We start from the raw sequence: 10,443 nt of genomic DNA on the forward strand, positions 1-10,443 counted from the left end.
AGACGGCCTTTCTCAGCACTGGTTGCACAGCATACAAGATCATGTTTTGATTACAAAAGCCTCGTCTGGGCTCCCAGCCAAGAGCACTGGCTGCCTAATATACCAAGCACAGACAGGGTTTGGAGTGCCTGTGTCCTCCTCTACAATCTCACTCTCTTTTTAAAAGAAACACTCCCCCTTTTCCCCCCTCCTGACTCCTTTTAACTTCCTGATGCCACAAACCCTCGTTCAAAGTGGGAAAAGCCGGCTGAACAATGACGGATGGATCAGGCAAACAGCTTGGCTTCGCTGCGTGGCCATTCACGGGGTCGTGTTGTTTGTTATGCATGGCTGGCTCCACGCCTGGCGGGGCCGGGAAATATCTGGGGTCCTGTATGTCTTGTGAGTGTGAGTGTGTGCACGAGCCTGCATGGGAAACCATGGGGCAGATTTGCCTTTTTCTGTTTAATTTCAGTATTCTCTGGGAATGATTTCCCCACTGTTAAAGTGGGCCTTTCTTTCAGGAAGGAACAGAAGAGTGCTGTGGGGTGGGCATCACCAGCTGGCAGCAGGACTAGCAGGAAGCACACAGCCAAAGCAGAGGACTCCTATAAGTCCCTGTCTGAAAGCTGCCAAAACAAGCCTCAGGAGAGTCACAAGTAGCAACGGGGCTTTGAGGGAACAGCATTCAGCTGCTGCATCTTGAGTCACCACATGAACCCTTACCTCACCATAGGATATCCTGAGTTGGAAGGAACCCACAGCATCATCCAGCCCAACTCCTGCCTCTGCCCAGACACCACAACAATCCCACCCTGTGTTTGAGAGCATTGTTCAAACCCTTCTGGAGTTCTGGCAGCTTTGGGGCTGTGCCCACTCCCTGGGGAGCTTGCTCAGTGCCTGACCACCCTCTGGGAGTAAGAAACTTTTCCTGGTATCTAGCCTAACCCTCCCATGACACAGCTCCAGCTGTTCCCTCAGCTCCTGCTCCTGGTCACAGAGATCAGAGATCAGAGATCGGAGCTGCCCCCCTACTGCCCCTTGTGAGGAAGCTGCAGACCCCAACGAGTCTCCTCCAGGCTGAACAAACCTCAGCCATGTGTCCTGGCCATGTGCTACATTCTCCCTCAGCACAGATTGGCTAACCTCTCCCTCCACCCTGAGGGATACAGATCGAGTGTGAGGCAAACAGGAGATGGAAGTACACCAGGGAATGTTTTGTTGCCCAAGGATTGATGCACAGCCCCCCATTAATGTGGGCCCTTCTATGTTCATATGTTAAAAAAAACAAGCTGGTCCACTGCTGCCCACTGTCCACTCTAAACCTTTAAGCAGTTCAACTCTCACAAAATCCGAGAAAACCGACCTGAAACCTGGAGTAGTTGAAGGGAAATCTGCCAAAGACTTTGCAGAATTCAGAATTTGGTCCCTTCTTTGCACACGACTTGGACATCACAGCTAAGGCACTAAGGAGCTGGAAGCACAGCTTAGTAAAAGCTCTTGGAGGGACAGACTGACCTATATTAATTAGTAGGTACTCAATGATGAAAGGAAATTGAAACTATTTCCAAGGCAGTGTTTCTGGATTCAGGCTTGATGAAGGAAATGAAGACTCAGCCTTGGGCAGAAAATCGGGAAAAAGAGCTTTGCTGGAGCCCAAGTGCTCGTCAAGACGTTTGTAGTGGACACAGCTGTGCAGGAGATGCAGAGTCATGTGGAGCTTTACCTTGACCTGGGAACGGAGGGGAACTGTGGGACAGTACTGCCTTGGTTTTCCAAGCTGGCACACTCTCTTTTGAGGGCAGAGTGATAGCCCATTTTTAGCTGGGCTGGAGGCCACAGGGACAAGGTCACCCAGGACTGGGTTGAGTCAGGGAGTCAGTGTTCATGGGAACACTGAAGCCCTCATCAGCATAGGCACCATCCAGCACTGCCTGCGTTTCTGTTTTATCTGCCTCCTGGGAGGCACCTTGTCCTGACCAGCCATCACAACTTGCCCTGGCCAGGGATGTGAACCCCAGCACCAAAAATGTGTCCCCCCAGCACCCCTCCTGCAGTGCAGTATGGTTTATTTGCTCCCTCTGCCTGCTGGCAGCCAGGAAAGGGAAGAAAACACAGTGACAGCCACTGAAAGGCCACCCTGAAGGAAGTGCAAGTCCTTGTGTGGCCTTTTGGGGTGAGGGACCCCAGTGCATTATCCTGTGCATTATCCTCTTTGTGAGGTGGTCATGTCTCTTGCCTCAAGGACACTGCAGGTTATGTTGATGCTGAGGTTCAGGTTAAAACAGAAACCATTACCCCAATCTTCAAGGCCAGGTTCTGTGTGCAGTGCTGGGTGAACACCACATGCAGCTGGGTCCGTTGTGCTGCCCATGTCATGCTCAAATTATCAAGGCTTAAGCCAACTGCTCACAAGGAGTTTCTCCAGACTTCCCCAGACCTCACAGCCATGGCATCCTATGTTCCTGCCATTCTGGCCGTGTGACAAAGCTCTTCCAGCAATGAGCAGTGCCATGAACCAGGGGTGAAGATCCCTAAAATACCTTTGCCTTTGCTGATGTCGCTGGAGAGCTGCATTTCCCTCCAGGGCAGTCTCAGCTGCTCCTGACCTCAATACAAAGAGCTGACATGTCTCAGCTGTCCTTTACCATGTCTGAGTGGTATAAATGACAGGCACCTACTTCTGCATCATCATCCAAGATCAATGGGAATCCTCAGTGAACACTGCAGACACAGAAACCCATGGGCAAAAGGGCCCAGTCAAGGAAGCAGCTTCTGCAGCTGCAGCAGTGAGGCAAAACAGGCTGGTTTGGGGACCTGCTGGTGTCCTTGGGACAGTCAGAGGAGAAAACAGAATCCTATGAATGTGCCAAGATTTATGGGATATGAATATGCATGTACATTTAATTATTCCCAGCACTGTGGTCAGAAGGGGCTGCAGTAACACCACAGCTGTCCCCAGTAAAAAGCTGTCAAAAGCCCTGATTTTCTCTAAAGTGCAGTGTCAATCCCAAAACTGGCACTGCCTTCCAATGAGGTCTGTGCCTACATCAAGCTACGGGCAATCCTTCTGGACCATCATCCAGGCACCAGGGATTCCTATTGGTTTGCTTTTGGGAAGGAGAGGAGCCAGAGAAGGTTCCTATTCTCCTGCTCTAGTGAGAGGAGTGTGCTGGATGCATGACATTTTGGGAGCCCTGCAGGACTTCAGGACACACTGAATCCTGTTCACACCAACACTCCCACCTGGGTGGCTGCAGGACACCAATCCTGCTCTCTCCAGCCGTTGGTGGCAGCGCTTCCCACATGCAGCAGCTTGACAGAGTCCTTCAGACAGCAAGTGTATCCTGCATCCATGTGCAACAGGAAGGACATCTGGAGAAACCAGCCTCATTGCTCACTCAGCAATTTGTACACCACACCTAGAGTTAATCTCTTTATTCTTTCAAATCCCAGAAGACCTGCTGGGATGGTTTAATTCTGGGCTCTCTTGTGCTCTGGCTGGTGCCATCTCTGAAACTGCTCAGCACAATGGGCACATGAAGTGTACCCAGGCTGGCTCTGTGGTTTCTGCTTCATGGATCTGTCAGCTCTTGCTAATCTTAGGCTGCCCCTGAAGAAGTCGCTGGGGAGGACAGCAGCTTCCTTCAGGAAAGCCTGGAAGCTGGAGGAATCAAAAGGATATAAAGGGGCTTTTCTGCATTGCCCTGCTGTGGCTGCGTTGCACAGGGGCTCAGCTGACTGTCCTTAAGCACAGCCTCCAGCTGCCTACTTGGAGCCCTCACTCTCCACTTGGGCCAAAGTTTGCTGGAGATTTTTCTGGGGCCAAGGAAGGAAAGCAGGGCAATGACCTCTCCATTTTGTGCTTGTGACAGTGAAATAGTCCCTTTCTCTAATTGTGTGCTGCAAGGCCTTTCATTTTGGCACAAAGAACCATCCCTGACAGGAGTCTGCCATCTCCCTGCTCCAGGACAGCACTCAGCATCTGGCACAAAGTTTTGCCCCATATTTTATTGGTAAGACTCTGTCTCTCTGCCTTACACAAAGACTGAAGGAAAGAATCTGATTCTTCAAAAAATGCAAACTTGCCTGCCCTGAGAAGTATTCCTGGCATCCCTTCATCAGCCCTTCCACCAGCAGGAACTACTTCAGCTTGAAATCCTCTCTCCTTTTCCCTTTGCTCTCTGTGAAACTCCTCCAGAGCCACTCAGTCCCATGCTGCCACTTTTCCCAAGTGCACTTCACCCAGCCTTATCCTGGCTCCTCTCCATTTTTTGCATGACCGCTATCGAGTCAACAGATGGCACTCGGGAACTGCTGGGAGGATCTGGGAGGCAGCTGCCAAAAGCCCACTGAAGGAGCTGAAGTCTGGATGCTGTGGGAGGCTGTTTCTGTATTATGTGTCAGGACTGCAGATAAGGCACAGGTCCGAGTCTCAAGGCACGGCTGTGTGCAGCGATGTGCTGCCCGAGGCTCCTGAGCTGAACTAGCAATCCTTCTCCAGGCCTTGGAGAGAGGCAGGGATGGGAACACAGTGTATCAAAGAAGAGTTCCGGGAGGCCTGGAGGCATACTTCCTACCAAACACACAATAAGGCAATTCCTCTTGCCTCCGTTGCCTCCCCCAGCTCTGGTCCTTCAAGCAGCTGCACTGCAGGATTAAAAAGGGGTTGAGGTGTTTCTTCCAGCCAGGAGAAAGGTCAGCATATTTCCTAGACTGGGAAGAAGGCAGGAACCTTAAATGGGCTTTAGCTGGAGAGACTCATGGGGATCAAAGAGCTGCTGAGACATTTGTTTTGAATCAAAATTAAAACTACCAAAGACAGTTAAAGGATGTAATGGCAGCTTGGTCCTGCTTAAAAGCAGTAAGGATCATAGCTGCCTGTTGGTACTTCCACAGGCATACCAATCACGGCACAGCACAGAAACATCTCAGGATGTGCAGAGCAGCCCTCTTCCCATTTGGAACAAGACATCCCCTCTTTTCCCCTTCCCTGTGCATCATTGCAGCCTGCAGAGTCCTGCCTCAAGTCCTGTGGGTGAGTTCTGTGCATACCTGTGTTTAATGCCACCGTGAAAAACCCATGATCTTGTCAGCTCTCCCAATATTTTCTGTTCCTGAAAACTTGTCATTCCAGTATAAGACCTCTGAAGTGGTCATAGGCTGAGCAAATGAAAAATTAGTCTGTCCACTTAGTTTTTCTCACTGGCAGACACACTTAGCAGGGACAAATACAGGTTTGCTGACCTTGTTCACTACCCAGCCTTCAGATGTAGGACACAGGACCCAGCCTTGGGAGGGTGTGAGGATGTGGAAAGTGGCCGGGACAGCCAGTCAGGCAGGTTTTTTCATCTTTTATGGAAATGTAGTCCTTGGGGAAAGCATGGAATGCTGCAGACAGCAACTTGTTTGCCCTGTCATCAGCAGGGGCCCAGGGAGGTTCCCCATTCCAGCCCATGGCTTCAGCCCAGATCCAGGAGGACACGGACAGCCCAGCGGCCTAGGCTCACAAGCTGCAAATGAGCAGCCAGGAACCAGCTTGCTCTTGACGTGGTCACATGCCCTTTGTGAACTCCAAATCTCACAATTATTCTATCTATGGCTGCTTTGGGGCTACATGAATTATAGTGACCCACTTTGAGTCTGATGCATGAAGAAAAAAGTGGCAAATTCGAGGCCTCTCATCCCAGCCAAACTCCATTAGAGCCTAACAAACCATCTCATTTCCCTTTGCCAGCAGAACTCAAAAGCAAGCTCCAGAGACCAACCTTGGCTCCAGGGTTTGAGCTGGACTGAAGAATCTCCCTGGGCTCCAGCGGCGCCACTTCACACGGATGCTGCATGGATTCTGACTGGGCTCAGCAGGAAGACTGGCTTTGCTTGTGCAGAGGGTCAAGGTGTGCAGCTGATTGGGAGCACAAACACAGGAAGGACCAGCCTGCACGAGGCTCAGAGGTGCCTGGGAAGGGAGGAGATGAAAAGGGGAGTCGAGGTGGCAATTAAATATTAAAGGACTAGTTCAACAATAATTAGTACCTGTGTGAAGGGAAGGGGTGGAGGTGCCTGGAAAATAGAATAGATCTTTCCAATAATGTTAGAGTGAATATAAAAGCAAACCTTTACTTGAAAGCTTGCAAGTACACTATATGGCAAAAATCACACATGGTATAGTAATTGTACAGTTTTTATAAGGTTAGTCAATTAGTATACTTATCATATACTGTCTACTTAAAAGGTTAGTTGATTAGGTAATAATTCCTGGGGTGTCCACTGGAAGCAGTCCAGAGCTTTCTTTTGCCCCACTTTTGTCTGGTCCAGATTCTGGTTGGAAAACAGAATGTCCTTGTAGTTTGTTCTCTTCTTGAAATAAGACTACACAATATTTAGGTTTATAAAGTTAGCCTATTGTTCCTAAATGTAGGGAAGAAAGTGAGGAAAACTACTAGAAGCTACAGCCATGCTTTAGCAATCTACAAAGCTACAAATATATTAAAAATATAAAAAGCTTAAAATCTTAGGCATCACTTGAAGCACTTGCAGACTTGCTGGGCTGTGCCTGGCTGCTGAGAGCTTCACTCAAGTGGCAGAAAACTTCTGAAAGTGCAAATAATCCCTGCTCCAACAGGATGGAAATCATAATTCAAGAGGGCGATACCTTTCTCTGGGCAACCATTTTGGGTCCCTGAGTGAGATCCTGAGCCAGGTGATTCTCCTTTGGGAATGTGGATATTTTGTTGGCCCTTCTGACTTGATCTCTACAGAAAAGGCTGAGGGGTTGCCCAGGCCTAGAGACACTGTGCAGTCCAAACACATGGGATTAGGGTGGGCTACAATACAATTAGGGTTCAGAACTGGGTTTGTAAAAAGGAAAAGTTCCATTTCCTTTCTCCCTGGAATATTTTGTTCCCTTTGGTACTTTCAGAAGGAATTGATTAAAAACACTCTTCCTTTGCCCTGTTGTTATTGAAACCTTTTGATAAGAAAGGTTTGGAACAAACATTTAAAGATGCCTTTTTCTGGAAGCAACAGATGAAATACTTGGAGCATTTCTGAAGTGCAGTTACTAACCAAAAAAAAAAGCAGAGACATTTCAACAAATATGAGAAGTGTAAGCTTTCCACTCTGACACGCTAGCACTGGTGCCACTGGGACCTTGTTTAGGCTGTGAAGGTATTGTAACAGGCAGTTAGTCAAGGTGTGTCACATACCCCAGTGCCTTCTCTGGCCTTCCCCAGGCTGAGAATTTATGTCCCAAATGTCACAGGAAGAATATTTATGTACAAAGGATGAATTAGTCTAGGATATCTCAGGATGCTTGGAGGGAACTGGCTCACTGTCAGTCACGCTTGGAAATGGTGTGAACATATGGGCGGCTTCAGAGCGAATGTGGCTGCACTCCCAGCACACAGCACCAGGAAAAATGGGACAATTTTGCCACAGTGAGACTTCCCCTGCCAAGACAAAGTGGTCTTGGGTCTCCATGGGCCTCCTGCCCCTTCAAACACACTGCAAATTCAGCACATCTCTTATTTGCTTCAGTTTGCAATGTACCAGTGCCCAGAAACAAAACTGCCATATGCCTGCAACCTTCTCAGCCCTGGTACTGGGTCAACAACTATTCAGAGCTTTCCAGCACTGCAGGAGCCTTGCAGAAGCCTGAGAAAGAGAGAAGGGCCCTGCATGGATCTCTCCTCTGTGTGCAGCATGTGGGCCATGCTCCAGCACACACCCTGGGCAAAAATGATGACTGACAACCAAAAACGACCTGGGAACCTAATTCCTGAGCCCTTTTCAACCTCATGCCTTAAAATGGTGTATACTGGGGAAGATGCTTCTTATCAACACAGACAACTGCACAGATTTTGGACAGTGATGGTTCCTCCAAGCCCATCCCAGTACAGAGTGGTCACAAACAGCACTGAACAAATAGGCACTAAATCTTATTCTTTTAGGTAGTTATACTCCTAAGAACTCAAAATTTTGTTGCACCTACAAACAAGGAAAAGGCCATAACGGACCAGTAGCAAGGAGGAAAAAGGTGGGCTCTGTGGAGTGCAAACACCTGCAGAGACACGTCCTTCTGTGCACAATGACAGTGCTTGTGCTGTGCTGCTGGGACAGCAGCAAATCCATTGGCTGTGTAGAGGAGACCCAGCATCCGTCCAGGCCTTTCTCTTCAGGTACCCAGCACCAATGGCTTTGGTGTAAAATGTAAACGTTAAGTCAAACAGCTCTGTCTCAGGTCCTGGCACTGAAACCATGACTAAAGTACTTTATATCTCTAAATTAATCCCTCCTGAAGTGTCAGGAGGTGGGCAGGTACATTCACCTGTAAAATAAGCTCTGCACAGTGAAATGACTGGGGCTCAGTTGGCTAATGCAGTGCTGCCCCCGCCAGAGAGCTGTTCTCTGGCTAAGGAAGCAATTTCAGTGGCTGAGACAATGGGAGGTTTATGCAGCAGGAACAGCCAGAACTGCTGCTGTACCCATGGAGATCTTCCAGCACGGGAGGTGTCTGGCACACTGTCACTGGCTTCAAGCAGCAGAAATACCCTGGCTATTTCATTGCTCCAGTGAGCAGTGACAAACCAGGGTTCATAAGCTGGCTGCAGATCCATGAGCCATTGCACATTGCCTGGAAACCAGCAGTCTGCTGCAATCCGAGGCAGCTGCGCAATGATCCCCAGCCTTGCTTTGGTCACGATGACTTCAAGGGCTTGGGTGTCCATGAAACTCATGACATGAGTGTTTTTGCACTGTGCAAAACACCATGGTGGTGTCACCACTTCAAGCTGTCAGCTTTGAGCATGGTTTCCCTGAGATTCAGAGTAGCGTTGCCTGCAGAAAAAGAGGCAGGGATGCATCCCAATCCAAAGAGATTGCTCCAGACCACTTGGCCTCCATCCTGCTGATTTACCCATCGTGGTTTGCCAGGCACTGTGAAAGAAAGAGTTCCGCTGGGTGAAGGATGTTCATATCTTGATGGAATTGTCTTGTGGGAAGCATTTATGTTCCTGGTTCCTAAAATAGTTTGGGAACCCCATTTATGTGTCCTTCCTGCTCACCCTTAGGTTGTTTCTGTAAGGAGAGGAAATCTTGGGATCAGCACATGCCTCCCCTAGAATGACACTGAGATCTGCTCCACCAGTCTCAAGCTGGCCAAGCACAGGGAGGTCACAGAGTGGCAATATTCCAAATGACACAACACATTAAGGAGAGCATCAGCTTCCAGCTGATGGGAGAGGCAGCTCCTCCTCTGCTGCACTGCAGGGGAGGAGCCAAGCAGGTTTGAAGTAAGGGACTCCTGGATTCCTGGATTTGGCCACCACAGCCGGTCCCCCCAGCCCTGGCAGTGCAGCTGCAGCAGCCCCAGGAGGGATGTGGGCAACACTGCTGCTGTCTGGGGCAGTGCTTTGCAGCCAGCTGGGAGCACAAGCCTTGCTGTAGCCCCTGGCTAAGGGCAATGAAAAATAATTAGTCCATGTGTTGAATACCTTGCAGCAGTACACAGGAAACCTGCCAAGCTGTGGGAGTGAGGAAGCGTGTTCACCCCCACTTACCAGACAAGGAGTTCGCACCTCGGGCTGAGCCAAACTAAAGCTGTAAGATATGCCTGTCTGTCAGAAACAGTGGGATGTTTGGAATCCAGCTGATTCCCACCATCCTTGCGGCTCCCATGGCTCTATTAATATCATTACTGTTGCAAGAATTTTTATTTAGCATCGGGAAAAATGAAAAGGAAATATCACCTATGTCCTTGTCACCACATTAATGCTAGCTAATCTTTTCAGCAGATACCAGGTTTCAGTCTTTCCTGCTGGGCCACACCAATACAAGCTGCTCTGGAGCTGCTCCTTGCAGTGGATCTGGTCCTACCAGGCAAGTGACATTTCTGTGGCTAAGGCTCAGAACAGCAGGCTTTTCCCCTGTGGCCCTGCCCAGAAGAGAGCACCATGCTGGGCAAGCAGCACTGCCCGCAGGCTGTCCTCAAAACTCCCTCCTGCTGGGTTCAGAGAAGTGTCAGCCTTCGGTGGGAGAGTCACCCACCCTGGCATTAGGAAAAGCTTTTTGTTCTTTAAACTGCCTCGGGCATTTAAGTCATTAAGGCAGGAAGGGCTTACTCTAAGCAGCTAGAGGATTAGTGGAAGTTATAGGATACTCTCCACTCTAATACTTTCCCTTTTTGCTTCAGCTGTTCTGTATGTGTGAAGCAAAAAGGATGCTACCCTCATAAGAAAGAAGGTCACTGCCACTGTGAGGTCCACAGCCATGGCTACGAGGAAGGAGAAGGTCACAGCCATCCCTACAGCCACACAAAGGATGATGACAAGGCAGAGAAGGTCGCTGTCACTCCCATGGCCATACACACAGCCACGAGAAAGCCCCAAGCCCTTCCTACACGAGTCATTGGCATGGTTATTGGCATAAGAGCAGCTACAGAAGGAGCAGCCACTTTCCACCAGC

Source organism: Molothrus ater, chromosome 6 (assembly GCF_012460135.2).
Source record: "Molothrus ater isolate BHLD 08-10-18 breed brown headed cowbird chromosome 6, BPBGC_Mater_1.1, whole genome shotgun sequence".
Taxonomy (NCBI): Eukaryota; Metazoa; Chordata; class Aves; order Passeriformes; family Icteridae; genus Molothrus; species Molothrus ater.